Source organism: Geospiza fortis, unplaced genomic scaffold, assembly GCF_000277835.1.
Source record: "Geospiza fortis unplaced genomic scaffold, GeoFor_1.0 scaffold92, whole genome shotgun sequence".
Classification (NCBI taxonomy): Eukaryota; Metazoa; Chordata; class Aves; order Passeriformes; family Thraupidae; genus Geospiza; species Geospiza fortis.
In genome coordinates, this window is record NW_005054389.1 from 2,798,474 (window position 1) to 2,812,811 (window position 14,338).

Genomic DNA, 14,338 nt, shown 5'->3' on the forward strand with positions numbered 1-14,338 from the left:
CCTATATTAGATGAAGCAAGAGAGTTGAAACAGAACTTCTGTTGCCTTATTGCATCGCCTCAGCCATGCTTCTCTGATCTGTGCCTTTTCATATTGAGTACTTTGTGCTTCACAAATATACATAAAATAAATACATTATTGCTGTTAATTTGACAACTGAACTCAGCACGTACTGTAAGAGTCAGGGCAGTGTGTTGCTCTGTCAGCTCACTGCACTGCAGTAGTAAGAAATTTTTTTGTTTCTCCCTCTACTCCTCTTGCAGAGCAGATTTTCACACACACCCCTCCCTCGTGGTGAGTTTCCCCAGTATTTGAAAGATGTTACTGGGAGTCCTTTGGGCCAAGGAGTCACCCCAAATGAGGTAGAGTTGTCACAGCATCTCACTGTCTCTTCACTATCCTAGGGAAAAAATCTTCCCCTCAGAAAACTTCGGAGAAGCACTCCTGCCTGCAGCAAACACTTAATTTCTCCAGTTAATTAGCTTAATTGTAGCTCTGAGCAATCAATCTCCTGCTTGCATTGCTGGGGTAACTTCTGTGCCCATCAGAGAATCTCGAGTTCCACTTGTGGCTTGGCAGGAACGCTTGGGGAGGGGAGAAATCCCGTTGTGAGCTGCTGGAGGTGATTAAAATGCTGCCAGGGGTGGTGATTCTGCAGCTGGAGAGGGGAGGTGATGCTAAGAGTGAATTTCTGAGCCTGTTCAGGTCACATTTGGTGCCAGTCTGAGGCTGGAGTGAGGTGACAGAGGCAGTGCTGCTGGCCAGCCAGCCAGCCAGACTCACAGCAGGCACTGTGCTCGCACACTCCCCCTGATGTCAGAGGGGGTGATGAGAACAAACTGAGGGGTTTAGAGAGCCTTCCACTTCATCATTCTCCTAAACCTGTCACGTCCTGATCCACAGGAAAGGAGCCCTTTTCCCACTGCATTGGCTGAGATGGACAGAGCTGGGTTCTGTTGGCATCTTGGATTTTCTGTTGTTTCAATTTGTTTCCTAAAGTGCTCTCTTTCCACGAGGAACTTGTACAGAAATGCAATTTGCCAGTGAGTGAGTTTGTGTTTTCAGTTAGCTTTTTTCCTTATAGTACATGAAATATGACAATGAAATAGGAGTGTAGTTCTCAAAATCACTGAAACAGAGCTGTTCTGGGGTGGGGAAAGAGCAGTAGCTCTTAAATAGTTCAACTGTTGATCATTTTGCTTTATCAGATGTCACTTTTGGAGAATTTAAGGAGTGTTACCCACCTGGCTGTCTGCTCTGCTCTAGCTGCACTGTAAGTTGGCTGTGTAGAACACAGTGCTTTAGAAGAAGTACATTTCTTGATGTAAAGCATGGAGTGGAGATGCTGTGATGGCATTAGGAACCCCCAGTTTCTCAGCTGGTACTTTGAGGGACATGTGTTCCCTCTCTCAGGAGGACAGATTGACCCTCTTCCCATTACAGATGACTTACTCTCATCAGAAATGCCCTTTCTTCCTGGCAGAGGTTTCAAACACTCCTTTCCCCAGGTCGGCTCACAAGGAGGAGGCTGCTGGTGCATTGCACAGGGGAAACAAAGAGCTGTGAACAGTGGGAAAGCAAACCTGCACCTTTCCAAGTGCCTGTGGGACTGTGGGCCCCTATTAACTCCTGCGCCCTTAGATCCCAGCTGAAACTCTGTGTTCATGTTCTTCTGCTCAGGGCTAGCAGCAATACCTCAAAAATAACCTGGGAAGTAAGAAAAGGGAAAGGGTGTGGTGATGTTAGGTCATGGCAGATGGTTAGAGTGCTCTGTCTTAGCAGAGAATGTTCATTAGAAAACTCAAATTAAATGTAATAAGCTGGTGTGCTGGAAACTACCTACCAGGAAAGATCTTTTTATGCAAGCTTCTTAAACTCAGACAGAGGCTGAGAAACTGAGAGAATAGGGGAGCAAGAATGGAGACAGGCTCATTAATCTTCTTTGGATCATAAAAATAAAGGTGGAAATACCATTTACTTACCTAGATTTGTTTGAATGGTATGGACTAACACTATAAAACACATTACACAGATCTGCCAGGAGGGAAAATAAAAACACTTTGGTAAGAGCTGGGCAGGATTCTTTTACCTGAAAGCAGCATTTTAAATGTTTTTCCCCCCTATAAAAATTGCTGCCAAAAGAGCAAATTTCATCAAAACTGTTCAATTGTTTGTCTCTTCACTATCTGTGTGCCACCTTACAGAGCAAACAAAACTTCTTCCAGAATTGTCATGCATCTTGTTGCTGTAATGGTACTGAAGTTGAGTAGAATTAGCTAGTTAGCATCTGTTAACACAGCATTATATTCTGATAAGCATGTAAGAAGCATCTCTTCAACACCATTAATTTGGTCCTCTTTTCCTAGAGCAAAACAGCTCAGGTGCTTGTCTTGCATCCTCTGCAGCTGGGTATTCCAGCCCAGGAATAAATGGCTGTACAGAGCCAGAGGAAAGGATCACAAACCTTGCCACCTGAAAAGTGTATCTGAATAATGAATGATCCTCTTCTTTTAAAATCAGTTGTCTCAAACCCAGTCAGCAGCAGCCTGTTTAAAGAAGCTTGCCCTTGAGCTGCAGAGCAAGGATGATGAATTGCATAAAGGAGAGCTTTTCAGTTTGAAGCATTTGAAGATAAACTTTTGAAAAAATTAATAAAGTGTAAATTCCTGAAAACAAACCAGCAAAAAATAGACACTGTTCTGTGCCAAGGTTGAAAGCTCTAGGACAGAAGATGAGCTCACTGCTCTCCGTGCTCTGCTTTAGTTCACTGATTATAGGTAAGTGGATTGAACCTGTCATCTTGGAGAACTCTGACCCACAAGCACTTGGATCTACTGTTTGCATTCTCTCACCTTCTCCTGGGGAAATGAAATGCAGGCAGTTGTATTATAAATATAGACAAGGATTGCTTGAAGAAACTGAAACCTCAGCTTTCAAAAAACCTGGAAATCACAGTCTAGAAGCAGCCACAAAAACTGGGTCCTTTCCGTGAGTAGTATTACTGAACCGGATAATTCAAGTCTGACTTTTTTAGATAGTCATCTGATTTTGTTGCATTTAATTGCTTTCAATGCCCACTACAGCATGGGGACCCAGTTGTGACTTCCATGTGACCCCACTGCTGGATCTTTCCTTGGGATCCATGGTATTGGTCTGGGTGAGGAAGGAGAAATCTGGTGCAAATTCAGATCTTTTCTTTACATGGTATATGATGATACCTAAGGAAGAAGCTGTATAAAAAAAATTAGTTACAAACTTTTAGAGGTAAAGCTGCTTTCAAAGTTCAACCTGAGCTTGAGTGTGCAGAGTCTGGGGTTTATCTTTGCTGACCGCATATTAATGTTTTCAGTTCTCTTCTGAAATATCTATATCTTGTAGTGTAGTCCTGAGAGACATCATCATTCCACAGATAAAATCTTTTACCTTGTTGAAGCTAATAGCAAAACATCTAATATTTTATTGAGTCATGATCAATTGCCAGCTGATTCTGCATTTTGCTGACACTAGATGGCATTTAAAACTCTCACACCAGCTGGAAATGGTCCATTGTCTGGGAATTATTTCCTGTACTAGTCTCAGTTTCCTGTGTGGGCCCTCCTCCTGTGCCTCTTTTGCTAATAGAAATTGAATTCCACATGTCAGATTGTTTGTTATTTATGGGATTTAGTGCCACTTGCTGAAATCCAGATATATTTTCTCTGCTTTCATTCCTCCCCACATCCTAAATATTGTGAAAATCTCAACTTGCAGTGTCCTTTGCATACAGACAGGTCTCCATTCTTTCAGTGGTTGTAAGACAGGTGTTATCCCTTGTTACCATTACAAGTGGGGTTCATTGACTCCAATGTGTGCCCATTGTTGAAGTGGAGTTTTGTACAGATAATTCTCACCTCTATTAATGAATAGAGTGAGGCTGCAGGGGTTGGTGGGGCATGGAGTTTGTGTGTACATTTATTAGCCCTATATTTATTATTTCTAGGCCTTGGCTTGCCATTTGAGCCTCTATTTCTTCCTCTGCTGTGCTTTGGAAGGTGTCCTCCATTCAGCTGATTTGTTTCTTTCCTTGACTCTCTGCCTCCAGTCTGATGTGAGAAGTGCACTTAGACTGCAAAACCTCTGTTGAAACTTGATAGTCATTTTTACCAGAGAAAGCCCCTAAGGCAGGTGTTTATATTTCAGCAAGATTGGTCACAATGAAGCGGAAGAGTAGAGAAAGATGGACGCTCTCTGCAGATTTGCACCTTCTAATAATCCTAATTACAACGTGAGGAGTTGGCAAATGCGCATGTCCCACACAAATGTTTCCAAGGCACAGGAACCTCCTCAGACCCAACAAAAGCCTGTGTTCTGGCAGCCTCTCTGGCCCAATTCCCAACTTCCATAGCTATTTGCACTAGCTGGTGTTGTTACTAATACAAGACAAATAATGTAACAATGCCAGACGAGAAAGCAGGGAAAACACATTGATTTTTCTATTTTAGTTAGTACTTTGGTTCCCTGGGGTTGGTATTCCCAGGGTGAAGGTATCTGGGCAGAATACCGAAAGTTTCTGCAATGCATTTCACATTCAGCCTGTAGGACTAAAAAAAAAAAAAAATCTGCTTCTCAATGTTAGCTGATTATGTCTGTCGCTGATTTTGAATTATCCTCTGCTGTATCTGGCAATGGCCATCCTGTGGGATAGAATGCCAGCTTATACTGGACTTTGGGAAAATGAAGGAATTGTAAAGAAATAGAAATACCATGAAAGCTTTTTGGCTTGGGCTTGGCTCACACATGTTCATGGAGGCCACCCCTTTGCTTTGCAAAGCCCGAGATAGTTTCTCACAAAGCTTTCTGTGCCTTGAACTCCAATCTTACCATTGCCCTGAAAGCGAGTCTGTCTTACTCCACTTTGGGTTCTGAGGTCATGAATGAGGACCTGTAATTCACTGTGTCATGTAAACACTTCCTCTTGTCACAGCCTGACATTTGAAGCACCCCTGCAGCCTTGAGTTTCATCCATAATAATGTTTCTGAGATGTGCTGGCTCCGTTTAATAGGAAAAGAAGGTCCAAGGCCAAAGGTTCAGCCTTCTCTGAGGCCACAGTCAAGTCTGTAGCTCAGCTGAGGGCCTGTGCTGCCTGATGACCCATGTCTTGTGTCTAATTCCAGTCAGTGTTTTCCACCTGTGGTGCTTACAGGGTGCTGGGCAGCCTCCTGTTCCCCCATTTACTTGATTTGCTGCTTGCTTTTGTACATTCAGGTCATTTAAATATCTTCACAAGGGCTCTGAAGGAATACAAGTGCTCAGACCCCTCTGAAGTTGAGAGCTGCACAGACACTCAAGTGTGTCAGGTAGTGGTGTACCAGACTTAATGAATTCCTAAATTTCATGAGAAGGGAGTGTGCTTCTGTGTCACTGATAAATGCAGGAAACCAAAGGTTGAATTGCAGCCTAGGACTTCAATCTTCCATCAATGTTCTTAAATACATACAAATTGCTTACATAACTGTTTACCAGTACAAGGAAGACTGCAGCAACTCTTTCTCAAGTTTGATTTGATGTTTACAGATAGATAGAAATTTGCTTCTGACACAGCCAGGAGATTACATTGTTTGTGTGACATGGGAAGAAAAGGATTACAGTTATCTTTTCTTGTTTTACAGCTTTATGTAGGAGGAGAAAGATTACAGCATGCTTCCATAGGAACATGGAAATGATGGGGGAATTATCTGCAGCACTCTGAATAGCGACCTGGCATACATTAGAACATTGTCACATTACTGCTCTTGCCACTAACCAAGTCCCTTGTGAGCCACTAGGCACAGCTCTTCAAAGGGAAGGGAATTACCACTGATTTGTGTGTGAGTGTAGGCAGCAGCAGTTAGAGTAAAATCAGGCATTTCAGCGGCATGAAGGAAAAGGCCTGGCTGTTTAATAGAAATGCAGATTTTGAATGAACTGACAAAGACATCCTATTAGTTGAATGTGTACATTCCTTGTTTCGTCCCCCTTAAAGAACTCACTCAGGAAACAGGGACACATTAGCATTATAAATGGTATTGGCAAGGAAGGGAAAGGGCTAGAATGATTTATTTTTAACCTTATATTCAGTGAAAAGCTGTAGATGCCATTTTTCTATTATTTTCTTGATATTTAGTGTTGTTTTACCAGGGGTTCAAGTGAAAAGTGTGAGGCCTTTGATCAAAGGATCAGAAAAGGGTGTTTGGTTTCAGAGAAGGAAGTTGTGTTTCTTTTTCCTTTTTCCCTTCATGGAAAGCTCCTTTGTGAGCTCTGATAGCAGAGCTTGTCAGGGGATCTCCCAGACTCTGCTGCAATTACATTAAAAAAAATCAGTGCTAAGCTGAGAGATTCCTCCAATGCTGCAAGATTGTTTCCTTGGAGTGTCTGAGGTTTCTTCCCTGAGCAAACGCAGGGAGGGGCAGGGAAGGAACACCCTGGCTCACAGGGTGACAGCCCTGTTGCCTGCATACCAAAGTCACTTGGAACACCATTGTTTACTGGAACCAAAACGTGAATTTTCTAGTGGGTTTGGGTGTGGCTTCTTCTTTCCTGTAGGTAGAGATCTTTGGAAACTGATGTAAAATGCAGCCAAGTGGCAGGAGTCTGTCGGTGGGTGCCTATGGAGGTTTTGGTGACAGCTTGGTCTGGAGCTAGTTCTCCTTGCCTGGTGCTGTTCCAGCAGATCCTTGACTGGGCAGGGAGGGGATTGTTGGGCTGCAGTCATCTGTGTGACTTGTTCTTCAGGAGATTGGAGGATAACAACATTATCACAACTTTGGGGTCTGCTTTCTTCAGCCATCAAGCATTGCTACCTCTGCCTTTGAAGCTGGATAGCGAATCCCTTAGAAAAAAACACTCTTAGCTACACCTCTGGGATTCTTGTGCTAACACTATAAATCACCAGAGACTTTTGCTGGGTGCATGATATAATTTTTCTTGCATTTTTTTCCCTGTTTGATATTTATTAAAAAAAAATCTGCTACAGGTGAGAAGATGGAAATATGAGTGTTAGTGAGAAAGCCAAGAGACTGACAGCAGGCATGAAAAACAGATTGTAACAACTGGTGGAACAAAACTGTGAATATTAAAGGATCTTGTTACCTTGGTAATTTAGCAACAGTGGGCTGCAGTACAGAGATGGGAATAAAAGGAGCTTGTAAATATGAACAGGTCAAGTCACACCTGAAGCGAGGGAAACTTGTCCATAAATGTGGTGTCCCCCAGGAGAGTGTTAAAATCTCTGTTAGGAAAACAGTTAATAAAACTCCTGGGCAGCACAGCTCCAGGACTGACATGAAACATAAGTTTCCTGCCTGTGTCTGCTGCAGGAGGGCTTGTTAAACACCCAGAGTGCCTGGTGCTGCCTGATGTTTGCCCACAGGGGGTTTCCCCTTTATGCCAAGGACCTATGAACCTTCACAGGTTTCAGGTTGGCTGTTGGGCTTCTCTCATAGATAATTATTAGGCCTTTGCGATTTCAGGGTACAGGTAGAATTCTTCCTATTTTTTTCTTGATTTTCCACATTATTTCTTTACTTCTGGTCCCTTCTCAGTAGCTTGCAGCAGAGGTAAATTAGTATTGGGCTTTCTAGTGAAGATCCAGTTCAGACACTCAGGGGTGTGAGAACCTGGTATTAATATTCTCTTGGAGCTGAAAAATCATTTATTGCAGGCCAATTGCATTCAGTAAATGGGATTGTTTTATGCTGATTTTTACCTGGCAAAGATACCGCTTGCAGGGAATCCAATCAGAAGTGTTTTTCTACTCTGTTTTTGCTGTCATGTTGTGTTCTGCTTCTATCAGAAATAAACTAATCTGTGACTGAGCCATTCTACTAGCAGAAGTAATAGATTCTCACTAGAATTAGGGGTATTTTGTGGGAGTTTCACTAAGGGACATAAATGTAATTTTTCTTTTTTTTTCCCTTGATGGATGTTTCTCTGCAGGTTTTTAATAGTTTTTGACACTACTCCTTTCTTCCAGTTGTTACAACTTGTTTTAGAGCAAAACCCAGACACCTGAACTGCAGAAGATTCTGGGCTGATAGAATGTTCCTGTCACTGCAATGTCACAGCTACATCAGGACAAGCAGCAGTGAAAGCTGCTGCTTTCCCTGTGTCTTAACCAACCTACACATCTCAGAAACTTTCCTTGGGGTATAGTAGAAAGAAGAGTTTTGGTTTGTTTAGGTTTTTTTTTTCCATGTATTTGTAAGAGGAGGCTATTTTTACAAAAGATCCTAAAAATATGCTCTGAAATATTTCTTCAACTTCACAGAACTTTCTGTGATTGAAATGTGTTTTAATCAAGTCCCTGTGGATAGATTATTTCCTCTGCTGAAGAGTATAGGAAGATCAATGTCCCACTTCCATTCTTACAGCCAAAAGACAGAGTTGATTCAAGCTGCCTTGTACACCCTGCTAAAGCTGAAGAAAAGCAGTGCCTCCTTTTAATTCACAGATGCCAGAGGCTCCATCATATGGGCTGGACAGAGAATGGTCTGGGAAGCTCTGATTGCAAAATATGTGATTTACATAATTGCATTCATGTTTACTTTTATCCCTTTAAAATCCCAAGAACAACAAGAAAAAGGTGCCCCAAAGACACCAGTTAAGAGCTGCAAAATATAGTCTATGATTTAAGTCATTAATGGCCATCTCCGTTATGCTGTAATTTTTATTGATTTTTGACACAGTATAATCATTTTACTCACAGCACACACTGAATGGATTCAGTAGTCAGCAAATTTTAAAATACTTTTATCTGACTCACTTTTATCAGCTTAAGCCAGTTGTATAACAATGAGATTCTAAATTGTCATAAACGAAAATAAAAGTAAGAGGACGAGTGGGCAGAAATAATCGGTAGAACATGTTCTTGCTTTTCCATCACACTCTGGAAAAGCATATGTGAGCCAAGCCCAAGCCAAAAAGCTTTCATGGTATTTCTGTTTCTTTACAATTGCTTCATTTTCCCAGTATCCAGTATAAGCTGGCATTCTGTCCCACAGGATGGCCGTTACCAGATGCATCAGAGGATAATTCAAAATCAGCGATGGACATAATCAGCTAACATTGAGAAGTAAAATTTTTTTTAGTCCTACAGGATGAATGTGAAATGCAGCCTGGAAAAAGAAAGAGCTGTTTTACTTACTAATTTATGGGCTCACCACTGACTGAATGCCTTGTATTCACCAGTAGGGTTTGACCCCAAGATTTACACCCATTCTTGCTTCATATTGAAAAAATAAAACAAAACAAAACAAAAAAAACCCCAAACAAACAAAAAACCAAAACCCACCCCAAACAAAACAAAACACAAAAAACCCCAACCAAGCAAAAAACTTTGGGAAATATTTGAAGAGTTGGCATTCTCTGCCTATTTTTTATTATTTATTTTTAATTTGAAAGTATTAGTGGAACAGGTTTTTTCTCCCCTGGGCAGGATACTTTGCAGTATTTCATGTCTGTCTGCATGCACACAAATGTGTGGGATAATTTTATGGATTGTTGGCTCGAAGTAAGCTTCTGTTCCCTTCTAGAAATCTTATGTTAAAAAGAAAATGTGGGTTTGGTATCTAAAATGATACTGGGAAGCTATGAAATAGGATTTAATGCTGATGAAAAACAAAACCCATTAATAAAATTGACACATTCCCATCACCACAACTCGTGGTGGGGCAATTATCCTTTGTGAAGTTTCAGCAGCCCTTGCTTTATGGCTCCCACAAGCCCCTTGACAGAGCATGGGGTTCTAGAGAAATAAAGCTTGCTCTGCCTTGCCTTGGTCCTTCAGTGCTCATTAATCAGATGGATGAATGGACTGGAGGAGCTTGCAGCTCTCAGATTAGTTTGGCTTTCCCTGGTGTGACGGGGTGCCCTGCTGCCCTCTGAGCAGCCTGCACAGCCCAGGATTGTTGGCTGTGTGACTTCTCATGTAACTGTCACACATGCTGACTTCTGATGCATATCTCTTGTAAAATTTGCAGACAGGTCCTCTGGGGAACAAAGAGACCTCAAAACAGAAGCAGAGAAGTGAAGTGCTGTCAGGGCAGAGGTCAAAGCCCCTCCTCTTTCCTTCTTCCATGTATATAGGGCAAGTGCATGTTCTTCTACATTCTTTGAAAACACAAATTCTCTCCTAGGCAGACAGTGCAGCACTATCCTTATGGGGTTTTACCTCCGGAAGCTGTCACTGAAGACAAATCTGCAGGCTATGAAGGAGAGAGCACAGGATCAGCCATTCTGTGTCCTTGGGGAATGACAAATATTTTTTTGCTGAGGAGGAGGAGGCAGAGCACAGATATTGCCAGAAATCCCTTTTTTTTTTTTTTTTTTGTAACTGAAGTAATGAACTCAAATGAAAGGAATAAAATAGAGGTTTAGAGTGGAAGTGCCATTTCAGTTTTAACCACAGTGTTGCTACTGCAAAGCTATAAATTAGAGCAGGGTGTTTAGGTAGGATGAAATAAAGGAAGAAAGGCAGGGTCCTTGGTAATAGGAAGCTCAGAGGAGCCCAACCTCTGGCAATTGCTGTACATCTCCCACTGGCATGGTCTCTCTCAGCTGGTAATTAGCAGGGTTGGCAGGAAGATGCAAACAACTTGCACAGGAGGGCGTGTGCTTTCCTAGCTGGGCAGGAAACTCGTTTTTGCTGATGATTAAGTGCCTGCTTTTTCCAGTCTTGGACCAGAGATTTGTAGCTGATTACTACAGCATGTTTTTCTGACAGTGATACTTAGAGAAATCCATAGGCCACCATGCAGTGTCTTCTCCAATAAATATTCCTCATATTTTTACCTTCAGCTATTGCAGGCCTCTCTACTCATCTTTGTGGCCCAAAGCTGAGACCCTGAAATTCTACCATCTTTCTCTGCCCAGGCAGGGAGAGGTCTGTGGAGCTCATTGGCCTAATCAATCTCAATATCACCTATTTTTTTTTCTCCTTCTGCTTTACTTTCTTGTGAGTAGAGACTCCTTTCTAAGAGTTCTTGGAAAGCTGGAGGGATGCTGGATTAAGAGAACAGAGAAAACACAGAAACTCTTCTGAAAGACCAAAAAAGACTCAGGAAATATTAATGTGGGTCAGTTGGTAGTTAATAATGCCTTACAAAGAATAAACAATTGTCAAATCCCACAGAACACAAATATAATCTATATATTTTGATTTAGTGTTTCAGCAGATGGAGCTGCAAGAGATTCAAGTGCAACCTCTGTGACTTTGTGCTGCTCTGTAGGTTAGCACTGCCTCATTGCTAGTGCTCACAAGTGCCCACTGTGGCTGGGAGGATACCTATAGACATTAAAAAGAAGGTGAGTCAAGGAGCTGGTAAATCCCAGGGAATAAAGGGCATCATTAGTTTAGAGCTTGCTGTGCTCTAGTATGTAAGAAAATGCTTTTTTTCTCTGGAAGTCGCCTTTCATTTCCAGGAACCCTCCTGTACTTCAATTGCTTTGGAGGCTCTAGGCCAGGTTTCCAGCTTGCCTGCATTCGTGGGAGCTCTCAAATGAGATCCTATGCCAATTTACACTTGTGAGAATGTGTCCCTGTATATAAAGTGCCAGCTGTACATTGTCTTACACCTGCCTTGTGTCTGACACACTATGAAGGGAACAATGGAAGTGGAACAAACAGTGATAGCCAGTCATAGCTGAAACCCTGCATAATTATAGAATTATAAACATAAATTATAAAGAATATCTGAATCATTTTATCTGTGGGTAAAATTCACTGAGCTGAACTTGGTCAGCTTGTGGGTGCTTTGTCAGGTAGCTGAAAGCCTCATACATTTATGGATGAATGTCTGTCAGACCAGCTTCCTCCTTGTGGCAAAGCAGAAATGCTTCCATAGCTCTAATGTCACAAACAAAGCGTGTGCTGCTCAAGGTTAAGTTGTTCTTGTCACAGAAAGCTGCTGGGTGTCTTGTAAGGGGGTGTTCCTGGGGAATTGACTTCAGGTGACTTCCTACAGCCTCTTTCATTCTGAAAAATGCTGAATCACTTAGCAGACAGAGGTCTGAACTTTTTGAAGGAGTGATGAGATGAGTTCAGGGAGTTTCTGGCTAAATGTGTCATCTATTGCTGTGTGATTCAAGCAGGATGACTCTGAATTACTTGTAGTGCCCTCATAATGCAACACTTACTTTCCTTGCAGGGGAAGGATTACAGCGCTGCTCTGAGTTAGGAAACTGAGCATTGCTTCTCAGCACAGCTTGATCTCTGCCTATTTTTCAAGTTACAAAATGGAGTGTGCCCAAAAAAGCATTTGTAGTTTAACTTAGACTTCTTTTCCCCATTCCTCACCCCAGCCTGCTGCAGTGCCCATGCCTGGTAATTCTGTGTAATTATGGCCTGAGATTTATTCACCTGAGTCATAGTAACTCTTCAGCTTCATCCTGCAACATTATGAGCAAGAAATTTCACTTGTATTGAAATGGATATTTTTCTCAGGCAGAACTTCTCTTCTGGAATTTGAGTAGGACAGAGTTTTTTGTGGCTTTTTTTTTTCTTTCCCAAATACATAAAGACTATAGGTATCAACCACTTTGATCTCTCTTTGTAGATCTAATCCATGACAATCTTACACTTCTTTGCTCAGCATAGGGCTCAAGGCTTCTCCATCTGCTGTGTCATCCCCTTGCCCCTGCCTGCAGCGCAGAGAGAAGGTTTAAAGCCCCACATGCAGCTGGCAGCAGGGCCTCACTCCTGCCTCTCTGAGAGCTAATGGGATCACAGCCCAGGATCAAGAGGTTGCAGTAAATCAATAGTCACAAATCTGCACTCATAAATCTCTGTGCACAGAAGAGCTACAGAGGGGGCTCTGTGCAGGGTCTTACAGACAGATCTCATTCATAAAAGACTTTGCCTGGTTACTGTGGCACAGATAGCTGTTTAGACAGAATATCAATGCTATGGTGAGCAGCCCTTATCAGGTTGTTTGTGCTGATATGATGTGCACCTGCCTGTCATTGCCACAACTTATCCTCTCACCTGCTCTCTTCAGTTTAGTCTTTGTGTTGCTTCTCATACAGTAAAACTAAAGGGAGAGGGAGGGAACCCCCCAGCAATCAGTGCAGTGGAAGGAATTTCTGGGAAAAGGGAGATAATAGGTTTTTTTGACTGGTCTCCTTGAAGAATGCGGATAGTCGTGTGTGAATTGTTTCAAGGGACAAAGATCTAGCCTGTGGATGTTTTCTGTGGAACCTCATCTTTGATGGCAGGGGAGCAATTTTACAGGGACGAGTCACACATAGATTAGGTAAAATGTCTTTTATTCACATGTTAGGTGTGTCTTCACATCTTGTCTGGTCATCTCAACTCTTGTGGAGGGCTTTCCATATAATTCAGAGACTCCTTTCAAGTTTTTGGATAAGGTTTAAGCCTGATACACTCTCTCCTGCTGGAAAGCAAGCAGCCAGTGCTCCTCCCAGGCTTGGAGCATCTCTGGTCAGAAGTGTTGTAGTGCAATGCCAGCTTTATCTCGCTGGGCTTTAGCTGCTCCAGCTCTCTGCCCTGCAGATGGGCAGGAATGGCAGGTGCACTCCCTGTCCCCTCTGTGTCAGAAGGCCTCCTGCATCCTTGGAATGCTCTTTGTGGAGATGTAGCTCTTTGCTGAGGGCAGGGACACCAAACTGGTGTGACAAATGCAGGTCAGTGCTGCTCGGGGCACTGCTGGAGCAGCTTGCAGGAGCACACTGCCATAGATCATCCTTTGCTGTCTGCTCCAGTTTTCCTGAGGAAATAAATCACTTGGCTGTAGGTGAGAAGCCACGTGGCTTTGACACATATTCACTTTTTTCTTAAAGGAAGAAGGACTGTGCTTGTGAAAAGATGGGACAATGCTGTGCCCTTGATTCGCTGTTGAATGTGGAAGTGGTTTAAAATAGGATAAAAGATACACAGGGAAGTGTGCAAACTGCAGAGCATAACTTGATGTATTTAAAACTGGAATGTACATAGGGTTTGGACTTCAGTACCAATTACTGTCTGATTTTGAGCCCTGGACTTGGGTCCCTTTGCAATGCACTTACCTCAGAACATGCATGAAAAGTAAATCTTTTTTTACCTGTAACTTTTTTTTTCAGGAGACATAAATCCACAAAGTCACAGAAAATAGATCTTCAATTTGGTTTTTAATTTGGTTTTTAATTTTTTAGTGCAACCTTTGAACTTGCAGAAGTTTATCTCCCACTGTGATTTTAATGTTTAGTTCCTGCCCTGGATTTCTCCAAGGACTTGAGCTGAGACCATTTAGGAACCTCAGGTCCAGAAGATGACTAGAGGCCAGGGTCTCCAAAAGATTTGGCACTCTTTCTAAAGCTGTGCTGAGA